Source organism: Chiloscyllium plagiosum, unplaced genomic scaffold (genome assembly GCF_037043375.1).
Source record: "Chiloscyllium plagiosum isolate Xiang-an unplaced genomic scaffold, Cpla_swu_hap1 HiC_scaffold_40, whole genome shotgun sequence".
Lineage (NCBI taxonomy): Eukaryota > Metazoa > Chordata > Chondrichthyes > Orectolobiformes > Hemiscylliidae > Chiloscyllium > Chiloscyllium plagiosum.
This window is the reverse complement of record NW_028270178.1, coordinates 71,113,158-71,125,944: the sequence shown is the minus strand read 5'-3', so window position 1 is coordinate 71,125,944 and position 12,787 is coordinate 71,113,158. Positions and strand designations below refer to the sequence as shown.

Sequence of the window (12,787 nt, the reverse complement as noted above, 5' to 3'; positions counted from 1 at the left end):
CCATCCAAACCATTAATCCAAATGACAAACAACAGGGGACCCACTTCACCGCTGGTCACATGTCTCCAGTCAGAAAGGCAACATGCCTCCCATCACCCACTGTCTCCTACCATCAAGCAAATTTTGTATCCAGTTGACTAGCTCCTCCTGAATGCCATATCCTTTTTACACTGATCTGAACTTATTACCCAGTTTACCATACAGAACGTAGAACACAGAACAGTACAGCACAAGACCCTTCGGCCATGATGCCATGCCCATCTTTTACCCAACTAAGATCAAACTAACTTACATACCCTTCATTTTGCTATCATCCATGTGCCTATCTAAGAGTCTGTTAAAATGTCCCATTACACCCACCCACCACTCTCTATGTAAAGAACCTACATCTGAAATCTCCCCTTACCCATCCTCCAATCACCTTATAATTATGCCCCCCTTGTACCATGTATGCCATGGGATAAAGAGGTCTCTCACTGTTCACTCTATCTTTGCCTCACACCATCTTGTTCACTTCTACCAAATCACACAACACTCTTCTTCACTCCAATGAGAAAAGCCTCAGCTCTCTCAACCTTTCTTCATAAGACATGCCCTCCAGACCCAGGTCGTATCCTGGTAAATCTCCTCTTTACCCTCTCTAAAGCTTCCACATCCATCCTGTAATGAAGGGATCAAAACTGAACACAATATTCTAATCGGGATCTAAACAGGGCTGTATAGAACTGCAGCATGACCTCATGGCTTTAAAACTCAATCCCCCAGCTAATGAAAGCCAATACAACATATTCTTTCTTAACAACACTACCAGCTTAGTGGCAAATTTGACGGATCTCTGTTCATGAAATCCAAGATCCATCTGTTCCTCCACACTATTCAGTATTCTGCCTTTACCCCTGTATTCTGCATTCAAGTCTCACCTTCCAAAATGCATCACTTCACACTTTTCCAGATTTGACTTCATCTGCCACTTCTCAGCCCAGCTCTACATCCTGTCAATGTCCCATTGCAACCTCCAGCAGACATCCAAACTATTCACACTCCACCAACCTTCGTGTCATTGGCAAACTTACTTACCCGCTCTTCCACTCACACATCCAAGTCATTCATAAAATCACAAAGAACAGAGATTTTTTGACCTCTCCCTGCAGAAAACCACTGGTCACTGAGCTCCAGGCTGAATGATTTCAATCTGTCATCACCCTGTCTTCTATGGGCCAGGAATTCTGTATCCAGACATGCAGTTTCCCTGTATCCCATGCTCTGTACTTTCTCAATGAGCCATAAATGTGTTTTGTCACATTCTCAAAGGATTCAACAAGATTTGTGAGGCATGACCTGTCCCTTACAAAGTCATGTTGACTTTCTCTAATCAAACTATGGTTTTCTAAGGAATCATAAACCCTGTATCTCAGAGTCTCCAATAATCTGCACATCACAGACAGAAGACTGACAGGTCTGTGATTCCCAGGATTATCTCTATTCCCTTTCTTGAACAAGGCATGGCTGATTCACATAACCTGCACATCTTTGGGCTGTGGGTGGAAACCGGAGCACCTGTCGGAAACCCACACAGACATGGAGAGAATGTGCAAACTCCACGCAGACAGTGGCCTGGGGCTGGATTTGAAATCGCGTCCCTAGTGCTGTGAGGCAGCAGTGCTAACCACTGAGCCACCGTGCTGCCCCATGTAACTCTCTAGAGCCCTGCTTCTGATCCTTGGTTCCTCAAACTTAAGTTAGCTTCCTTCTTCCTCTTGACTAGATGTTCTACATCCCTTGGAACCTTGTCAAATGCTTTGCTGAAGTTCATGTGGACAACGCTGACTGCTCTGCCTTCATCTATCTCTTGGTCAACTCCTCGAAGAGTCAATCCGGTTTGTGAAACACGGTTTCCCACTCACAAAGCCATGCTGACTATCTCTAATCAGCCCTTGCCTTTCCAAATGTACGTAGCTCCTTTCTCTCAGAATCGCCTCCAACAACTTCCCAGCACTGGCTCACGGGGCTGTGATTTCCTGGCTTTTCCCTGCAGACCTTAAGTGATGGAATAGCATTAGCCACCCTCCAGTCTTCCGGTAACTCATTGTGTCTGTTGATAATATAAATATCTCTGTTAGGGACACTGCAATCTCTTCCCTAGCTTCCCATGAATATTCAAGGATAGACCTAATAAGCGACTGAGGATTGATCTACCTTTATTTGTTTTAAGATTCCAGCACTTATTCTTCTCTGTTGAGGATTCTTTCCAAGACATCGCTATTTATTTCCCCAAGTTCCTGAGCTTCCATGTCTTTCTCCACAGTAAATTCTGACAACACGATTTTGTCTAATATCTCACCTACCTCCTGATAGTTAAGGTGCCCTATTCTCTACCAAGTTACTCTTTATCCCTTATTGAAACTTGTGTAAAGGTTTCTGAAAATTCAAATAAACCGTATCCTCGGTACAACCACTCCTACATCCGTATCTATTCTGCTATTTATATTCACACCAATAAAAATAAAATCCAACAGGCTCAAAAACACATTCTCTTTTTCTTAAAAGTGTTTCTAAGGGTCCAGTTCATTGACATATCCTTTCAAACATATTTCAGCTCCCGACTTACTATCAGGCTAACACTGTTTGGTTTCAGACTGGCAGCAGAAAGGGTTATGGGAGTTCGTGTTTATCAATATGGAAAAGGTAGCTTACAGTTTCAACAGGAAATAGATGTTTTGGAAATAAGGAGGGTCGTGGGGACTGAAGGACATTATGGAGAAAGGGAGTGATGTGGGGATTGTATGAGGTTATGCATGTAGAGAATGCAGTGGTGATTGAAGAACATTATGGAGATAGGGAGTGCTGTGGGGCCTGAAAGGGGCCAAAGAGATCTGCAGGGCTGTTGGGCCTGAAGGAGGTTGCAAAGATCAGGATTAGATTAGATTACTTACAGTGTGAAAACAGGCCCTTCGGCCCAACAAGTCCACACCAACACGCCGAAGCGCAACCCACCCATTCCCCTACATTTACCCCTTCACCTAACACTATGGGCAATTTAGCATGGCCAATTCACCTGACCTGCACATCTTTGGACTGTGGGAGGAAACCGGTGCACCCGGAGGAAACCCACGCAGACACGGGGAGAATGTGCAAACTCCATACAGTCAGTCGCCTGAGTTGGGAATTGAACCCGGGTCTCTGGCGCTGTGAAGCAGGAGGATCATGGGGATTGAAGGAGGTTGCTCTGAATGGTAAGTCCGTTGGGTCAGGATGAGATTATGGAGATAGGGAGGGGGGGTGGGGCCTTTTGGAGGTTGTGGAGTTAGGGAGGTTTATGGGGAATGATTCAGGTTACATGGATAGGAAGAGTCGTGGGGACTGAAGGAGTTTATGGAGATGGGGAGGACTGTGGGGACTGAAGGAGGTTATATAGATTGTAAGTTTATAGAGAAGCACAGGAAAGAAGAGCAGGTATCGGCCATTTGACCAGAGTCGGTCCCACCATTCAATATGATCACTACTGATCATCTCACCCAGTACAGTATTCCTGCTTTCACACCTTACTCTGATATTATAGTGACTACTGGCATTTCGTGATACAGCGGGCTGTAGTAACTGGGACGGGGGTGGGGGTGTGGGTGGGGGGTGTCTTACAGAGATAGGGAGGGTTGTGAAAGCTGGGACAGGTGACAGATACTGGATAGGTTTTAGGAATAGGAGGACTTTACAGGGATTTGGAGGAATGCAGGGATGGGACGTGATAACAATCACAGGGAGGATTTTGGGAGCTCGATCGAGACGGGTACAGCTGAGAACAGAAGTGAGTCAAACATTCAGGACAGGCAGGGACGAGGTAGGACTAATAAATTAAACTAATAAATTAAATTTATTTCAATGCAAGGGGCCTAACAGGGAAGGCAGATTAACTCAGGGCATGGTTAGGAACATGGGACTGGGTTATCATCGTAATTACAGAAACATGGCTCAGTGATGGGCAGGACTGGCAGCTTAATGTTCCAGGATACAAATGCTACAGGAAGGATAGAAAGGGAGGCAAGAGAGGAGGGGGAGTGACATTTTTGATAAGGGATAGCATTACAGCTGTGCTGAGGGATAATATTCCCAGAAATACATCCAGGGAAGTTATTTGTGTGGAACTGAGAAATAAGAAAGGAAAGATCATCTTATTGGGATTGTATTATAGACCCCCCAATAGTCAGAGGGAAATTGAGAAACAAACTTGTAAGGAGATCTCAACCATCTGTAAGAATAATCGGGTAGGTATGGTAGGGGCTTTTAACTTTCCAAACATTGACTGGGACTGCCATAGTGTAAAAGGTTTAGATGGAGAGGAATTTCTTAAGTGTGTACAAGACAATTTTCTTATTTAGTATGTGGATGGACCTACTAGAGAAGGTGCAAAACTTGACCAACTCTTAGGAAATAAGGCAGGGCAGGTCAGTGAGGTGTCAGTGGGGGAGCACTTTGGGGCCAGCGACCATAATTCTATTTGTTTTTAAATAGTGATGGAAAAGGATAGACCAGATCTAAAAGTTCTAAATTGGAGAAAAGCCAATTTTGACGGTATTAGGCAAGAACTTTTGAAAGCTGATTGGAGGCAGATGTTCGCAGCTAAAGGGAGGGCTGGAAAATGGGAAGCCTTCAGAAATGAGATAACAAGAATCCAGAGAAAGTATATTCCTGTCAGGGTGAAAGGGAAGGCTGGTAAGTATTGGGAATTCTGGATGACTAAATAAATTGAGTGTTTGGTTCAGAAAAAGGAGGAAACATATGGCAGGTATAGACAGGATAGATCGAGTGAATCCTTAGAAGAGTATAAAGGAAGTAGGAGTATACTTAAGAAGGAAATCAGGAGGGCAAAACGCAGACATGAGATAGGTCTGACAAAGAGAATTAAGGAGAATGCAAAGGGTTTTTACAAATATATTAAGGAAAAAAGGGTAACTAGGGAGAGAATAGGGCCCCACAAAGATCAACAAGGCGGCCTTTGTGTGGAGCCGCAGAAAATGGGGGAGATACTAAATGAATATTTTGCATCAGCATTTACTGTGGAAAAAGCATATGGAAGATATAGACTGTAGGGAAATAGATGGTGACATTGTGCAAAATGTCCAGATATACAGAGGAAGTAGACTGGATGTCTTGAAATGGTTAAAGGTGAATAAACCCCCAGGAACTGATCAGGTTTTCCCCAAGAACTCTGTGGGAAACTTGAAAAGTGATTGCTGGGCCTCTTGCTGAGGTATTTGTATCATCGATCGTCACAGGTGAGATGCCGGAAGACTGGAGGTTGGCAAATGTGGTGCCACTGTTTAAGAAGGGCGGTAAAGACAAGCCAGGGAACTATAGACCGGTGAGCCTGAACTCAGTGGTGGGCAAGTTGTTGGAGGGAATCCTGAGGGACAAGATGTACATGTATTTGGAAAGGCAAGGACTGATTAGTAATAGTCGACATGGCTTTGTGTGTGGGAAAACATGTCTCACAAACTTGATTGAGTTTTTTGAAGAAGTAACAAAGAAGATTGAGGAGGGCAGAATGATAGATGTGATCCATATGGACTTCAGTAAGGCGTTCGACAAGGTTCCCCATGGGAGACTGATTAGCAAGGTTAGAACTCATGGAATACAGGGAGAACTGACCATTTGGATACAGAACTGGCTCAAAGGTAAAAGACAGAGGGTGGTGGTGGAGGGTTGTTTTTCAGACTGGAGGCCTGTGAGCAGTGCAGTGCCACAAGGATCGGTGCTGGGCCCTCTACTTTTTGTCATTTACATAAATGATTTGGATGCGAGCATAAGAGGTATAGTTAGTAAGTTTACAGATGACACCAACATTGGAGGTGTAGTGGACAGCGAAGAGGATTAGAACAGGATCTGGACCAGATGGGCCAATGGGCTAACTTGCAGATGGAGTTTAATTCAGATAAATGCGATGTGCTGCATTTTGGGAAAGCAAATCTTAGCAGGACTTATACACGTAATGGTAAGGTCCTAGGGAGTATTGCTGATCAAAGAGACTTTGGAGTGAAAGTTCATAGCTCCTTGAAAGTAGAGTCGCAGGAAGATAGGATAGTGAAGGCGGCATTTGGTATGCTTTCCTTTATTGGTCAGAGTATTCAGTACAGGAGATGGGAGGTCATGTTGCGGCTGTACAGGACATTGGTTTGGCCACTGTTGGAATATTTTATGCAATTCCGGTCTCCTTGCTATCGGAAGAATTGTTGTGAAACTTGAAAGGGTTCAGAAAAGATTTACAAGGATGTTGCCAGGATTGGAGGACTTGAGCTACAGGGGGAGGCCGAACAGGCTGGGGCGGTTTTCCTTGGAGTGTCAGAGGCTGAGGGGTGACCTTATAGAGGTTTACAAAATTATGAGGGGCATGGATAGGATAAATAGACAAAGTCTTTTCCCTGGGGTCGGGGAGTCCAGAACTCGAGGGCATAGGTTGAGTTTGAGAGAGGAAAGATATAAAAGAGACCTAAGTGGCAACGTTTTCACGCAGAGGGTGGTACGTGTATGGAATGAGCTGCCAGAGGATGTGGTGGAGGATGGTACAATTGCAACATTTAAGAGGCATTTTGATGGGCAAATGAATGGAAAGGGATTGGAGGAATATGGGTTGGGTGCTGGCAGGTGGGACTAGATTGGGTTGGGATATCTGGTTGGCATGGACGGGTTGGACCGAAGGGTCTGTTTCCGTGCTGTACATCTCTATGACTCTATCACTCAGGTTATAGAAATAAACTGTGTGGTCGCGTCTGGAGGAGGTTAAAGGTATAAAGGTTTGTATTTACCGAAGGAAATGACATCAATCGGGACCAGCAGAGTTTACAGTGACTGAGTGCGTTTTAGAGACAGGAAGAGTTCATAGTCATCATTAGAAATGCAGAAACTAATTTATGAGAGAAGCAGAGTCACTCTGCTTTTTGCCCAGAGACAAGGAGGAGTCCAACAGCTGGAGGAGGTTACTAAGGTACAGAGCTTTTTTGTTGTCGTGACGGGAAGGTTACAGAGATCATGAAGGTAGTAGGAGTTCAAAAAAGTCACAAAGACAGGGAGGTTTTTCAGGTCTGCAAAGGACGACCCTGACGAGGATGGCTTAAGGAACTGAAGAGTTGTTTTTCTTCAGTTAAGGAGAGATGTGACAGAACCCGGGATTAAAGGCAAAGGCAGAAACTTGGAGAGTTTTACTGATATGAGGAGCTTACAGGGATAAGCAGGATTGCAGGGGCTGATAGAGATAGGGGAAGTGGTATCGATGAAACAGACAATGGAGAAACTGACAGACAGAGGGAGGGTTCTGTGGAAGAGATTAATTTACAGACAAGATGGTGATAATGAAGCCTGAAATTTTTCTCATGTTCCTTGCCCAGCATTGTTCCTACATCATGCCCTCAGGGTCTGAATTAAAGTCCACTAACTCCTCCCTGTGCTGTTTACTGTGAGTGATCTTACCGGCTGCAGGATTTACTGAAGGCTCCAGATCTCACTCTCCATCTCTCTGGCTGACCCACTGTCTTCAATGTGGTGATGGACGAGACAGGAATTGAGAATTCTGCTGAGCCAGGGACATCAGGAATACCGACTGGAGACAGAGAAGTAGACAGAATGGGAAATTAGACTAATGCAATGAAGGTTACACATGGAGAATGGCACTGAGTCCCACAGAGATCTGGAAATTCCCAGTCTCCATCCATGGCTTGTGCAGTTGCTTCCCTCTGGAATGGAGAATGCTATTGGCTCAGGATCTGGAATAGCTGGAAGAGTGAGAGACACCGACAGAGGCAGCAATTAGACTGTCGCAGTGAGGGATACCACAAGGAGAGAGACAATGATATCAGCAGAGTGCAGGAATGTATCAGGATCACACAATGGTATTATCAGAAGTGGTTCTGACCAGTGAGCACTGCTACCAGTACTCAGGGAGGACTGAGCTCTTTTCTTGGGATAGGCTCCCCTGGTACCAGATTATGCAGTGTGTTATAAATGGACACAGATGAGGAGGGGGACAGGTCTCAGGTGAATGGAAATTCCCAAGTCCAAAGAGAAAGGTTGAAATATTGGAACATCATGGAGATGTGAATGAAGACCAAAAGAAAGAAACAGTAAGGGACTGAGTTTAATTAAAATACGACATTGTCAAACAGATTTGTGACAGGAAATTATTGGTTAAAATAAAGTAAATGCCATTTCCGCCCCTCACAATTCCTCACACAACACAAGTGACATCACTTCCGACCCTCACATCATCGCTGATGTCACTCACTCAGTGACTCCCACCCCACTGCCACCACTTCTGCCCCCACCAACGCCACTCATCTGCATTCTGCTGACACCACCCCCAGGTCCCACCGTCACCATCCCTGCCCCCAGAACCCTGAGGGGAATACTACCCCTGCTCATGACTCCATCCCCATTCCCCCTAACACCACACCCACTCCAGTTACAGGCTCATCGCCTCTCCTCCCTCTACACCTACGCCTCGTCCCAGCTCCCAGTCCTGCCGAGATTTCACCATTCCCTCTGACCTCCCCCTCACTGGGGACGAATGATCAGTCATCAGCAAAGGACTCACCTTTATCCCCCTCCGTCCAGACATCAATGAATTTAATACACGCCGTGACATCGAACACTTCTTCCACAACCTCCGCCTCAGAGCTTACTTTTACAATGAAGACTCCCGCCTATTTTCTGAGGACCCCTTTGCCGGCCTCCAATACACTCCACCCACCTGGACACCTCGCGCTGGCCTATTATCTGCCTTCGATTTCTTCATTTCCAACTTCCACCGAGACATTAACCGCCTCAACCTATCTACCCCCTCCCCCACTCCAACCTCTCACCCTCACAACGTGCAGCTCTCCACTTCCTCTGCTCCAATACCGACCTCACCATCAAACCAGCAGGTAAAGGGGGTGCTGTGGTAGTCTGGACACTGACCTTTACACCGCTGAAGCCATGATGCCAACTCGAAGATACCTCCTCCTACCACCCCCTCTACCATGACCCACCTCCCATCACCAAACCGTCATCTCCCAGAGCATACATAACCTCATCACCTCAGGAGGAGATCTCCCACCCACAGCTTCCAACCTCATTGTCCGGGATGCCCCACTGCCCGGTTCTACCTCCTTCCCAAGATCCACAAGCCTGAACACCCTGGCCGACCCATTGTCTCAGCATGCTCCTACCCCACCGAACTCATGTCTACCTACCTCGACATTGTCCTATCCCCAGTCCAGGAACTACCCACATTCGTTCGAGACACCACTCACACCCTCCACTCCTCCAAGACTTCTGTTTCCCTGGCCCCCAACGCCTCATCTTCACAATAGATATCCAATCCCTCTACACCTCCCTCCACCATGACCAGGACCTTCTTCATCTCCAGACGTCCCCAACAGTACCCTTCCACCGATACTCTCATTCGTTTAGCTGAACTTGTCCTCACCCTTAACAAATTTTCATTCAAATCCTCCCACTTCCTCCAGACCAAAGGGGTAGCCAGGGGTAGTATGGGTCCCAGCTGTGCCTGTCTCTTTGTTGGCTACACAGAACAGTCCATATTCCGTAGTTACAATGGCACCACTCCCCACGTCTTCCTCCGCAACATTGATGACTGCATTGGCGCCACCTCGTGCTCCCGCGAGGAGGTTGAGCAATTCATCAACTTCACCAACACATTCCACCCTGACCTTAAATTTACCTGGACCATCTCTGATACCTCCCTCTCCTTCCTGGACCTCTCCATCCCCATTAATGATAACCGACTTGACACTGACATTTTTTACAAACCTATCGATTCCCACAGCTACCTAGATTACACATGTTCCCACCCTACCGCCTGCAAAATTCCCAACTCCTGTTCCCAATTCTTCCGCCTCCGCCGTACCTGCTCCCAGGAGGGCCAGTTCCACCACAGAACACACAAGATGGCCCCCTTCTTTAGAGACCGCAATTTCCCTTCCCACGTGGTTAAAGATGCCCTCCAACGCATCTCGTCCACATCCCGCACCTCCACCCTCAGACCCCAGCCCTCCAACCATAACAAGGACAGAACGCCCCTGGTGCTCACCTTCCACCCCACCAACCTTCGCATAAAACAAATCATCCGCCGATATTTCCGCCACCTCCACACGGACCCCACCACCAGGGATAGATTTCCCTCCCCACCCCTCTCCACTTTCCGCAAAGACCATTCCCTCCGTGACTACCTGGTCAGTTCCACGCCCCCAAAATACCACCCTCCCTCCAGGCACCTTCTGCCACTGCAGGAATTGCAAAACCTGCGCGCACACCTTCTCCCTCACCACCATCCAAGGCCGCAAAGGAGCCTTCCACATCCAAAGTTTTACCTGCACATCCACCAATATCATTTATTGTATCCGTTGCTCCCGATGTGATCTCCTCTACACTGGGGAGACTGGACACCTCCTAGCAGAGCACTTTAGGGAACATCTCTGCTACACCCGCACCAATCAACCCCACCGCCCTGTGCCCCAACATTTCAACTCCCCCTCCCACTCTGCCGAGGACATGCAGGTCCTGTGCTTCCTCCACCACCACTTCCTCACCACCCAACGTCTGGAGGAAGAACGCCTCACCTTCCGGCTCGGAACACTTCAACCCCAGGGCATCAATGTGGTCTTCACCAGTTTCCTCAATTCCCCTTCCCCCATCTCACCCCCCCTCCAGCCTTCCAGCTCAGCACCACACTCATGACCTATCTCCCTTCCCACCTATCCATTCCACCCTCCTCTCTGACCTATCACCCCCATCCGCACTCACCCATTGTACTCTTTGCAACCTTCCTCCATCCTCCACTTTGACCTATCACCTTCTTCCCCACCCCATTCACCTATTGTGCTCTATGCTACTTTCTCCCCATCTCCACTCCCCTCTCATTTATCTCCCCACTCTGCTGGCTCCCGGCATCTGTTCCTGATAAAGGAAATGTCAATTTTCCTGCTCCTGGGATGCTGCCTCACTTGCTGAGCTTTTCCAGCACCACTCTAATCTAGACTCTGGTTTCCAGCATCTGTAGTCCTTGTTTTTACCTTATTGGAGGAGCAGACTACCGAGGTAAGGCATGTTGCAGACACTGAAGCAAGTTACAGCGATAGGGCTGGTAGTCTGGAATGCAGTACATTTCAAGTATGTGGAGGGAGTATCGGGAAGGGAGGAGGTTACAGCGATAGGACCTGTTATAGGAATTAAATATTATTGAAGACACTGGACCACAAGACATGCCATAGATACACTGTTGCAGAGTAGTGAGTTTTAATATGACAGAACTTACATTGGGGTGGTGATTGAGCCTGGGGTCTGTGTGTGTGTGTACTGTGCTCCCCTCCAGCACTGTATCTATGTCATGTTGTGTTAACAGAGGTTTGGAGCCCTCTCATTGTTCTTTGCTCTGTGCACTGTGGGTGACCTTACTTCACGACAGGATTTATTGAAGGATCCAGATCTCCTTTCCCTTTGTCTCTCTCTGGCAGACCAACTGCGTTCCATGTGGTGATGGACGATCCACCCAGCAGCTGGGAAGGCTATTGAGTCAGGACTTTCCTGAGTAACTACAGGAGACAGAGAAATAGACAGAATGGGAAATAAAACAGATGCAGTGAGGGTTACACATGGAGAATGGCACTGATTTCCATAGAGGTCTGGAAAATGGAGCGATATTAAGTAATAGTCCCAGATTGCTGGAAGGTGTCAGGATCACACAATTGTGTCGGAAGAATGGGTTTAGCTTCATGATGCCCTGGTATCAGTGCTCAGGGATGAGCACCCAGTGAGCAGGCGAAGTGATGGTTGAGTGGTATTATTGCGAGAGAATGTATCCAAAACCTCAGCTCATGTTCAGGGGAGGCAGGATTGAATCCCGCCATCTGAAAAGGAGACATTTGAAATCAATAATTTTAAAAATAATAATTAACAATCCACAAATAAGTATGAAACCATTACTGATGTACAACAAATCCAAACACTTCTCCTTTAGAGAAGGACATCTGCCCATTGTGACGTGGCCTGCCCGACATCCCCAGAGCAAAGTGTTTGCCTCTCAATAACCATCTGAAATGGCCGAGCACGTTACTCAGTTCAAGGGCTTCTAGGACTGGGCAAGAAAGGCTGGTCAGCCAGAGACTCACATCCCATACCTGATTTTTTTAAAAAAATCTATTAGGATAGTCCCCCTGGAACTGTGCTGGGACCAATGTCATGACCAATCATGTCCCTAGGTTTATGGACAGGGCATTAAACTGACAGAGAGGATGCAGGTGAAAGGAGCTTTCCAAATCCAAAGGGAAAAGGTGAAGCAATGAAACTGAATGGGAATGTGACTGAAGACAAGCAGAAAGGAACAGAATGGGACAGAGTTGAACTAAAATTGTACATCAGCAAATAGATTTGTGACAGAAAATTGTGGTAGAGAGTATATAATGTTTTTTTTTTAATGGACAACGTTGCTGCAAAAAGCTCAATGGATTTGTGACACAGAGATAAAAGAGATTTAGACACCAGGGAGACATGGATACAGGGTGAACAAAAATATTCAGTGGTTCGTAATCTTGTGCAAACTCAGGCAAAATGGGCAACACTAACAATAATGGTTAACAAAGGCATTACAGAGAAAGCATTTGGCCTCAGATCATGAAGTAGCGTCAGTCTGAATGTGAATACTTGCTACTACTTGCCAAGGAAACAAGCAGCAGAACAGTTTTAGCCACTGAACAGCATTTCATTGCTCATCACTGCATTACACAGTAACTCATTGGATTTT

General features: G+C 46.6%; 1 long non-coding RNA gene across 1 annotated transcript in view; it reads right to left on the bottom strand.

Moving 5' to 3' along the window:
* LOC148138603 (uncharacterized) overlaps nucleotides 1-12,787 on the bottom strand; it is a 43,158-nt gene that overhangs the window by 12,604 nt on the left and 17,767 nt on the right. Inside the window, exons 2-3 of the long non-coding RNA XR_015753917.1 lie at nucleotides 11,443-11,894; nucleotides 7,459-7,588 (exon numbers count right to left, since the gene is read on the bottom strand). This is a non-coding gene — a long non-coding RNA (uncharacterized LOC148138603). The remainder of the gene's footprint in view (nucleotides 1-7,458; nucleotides 7,589-11,442; nucleotides 11,895-12,787) is intronic.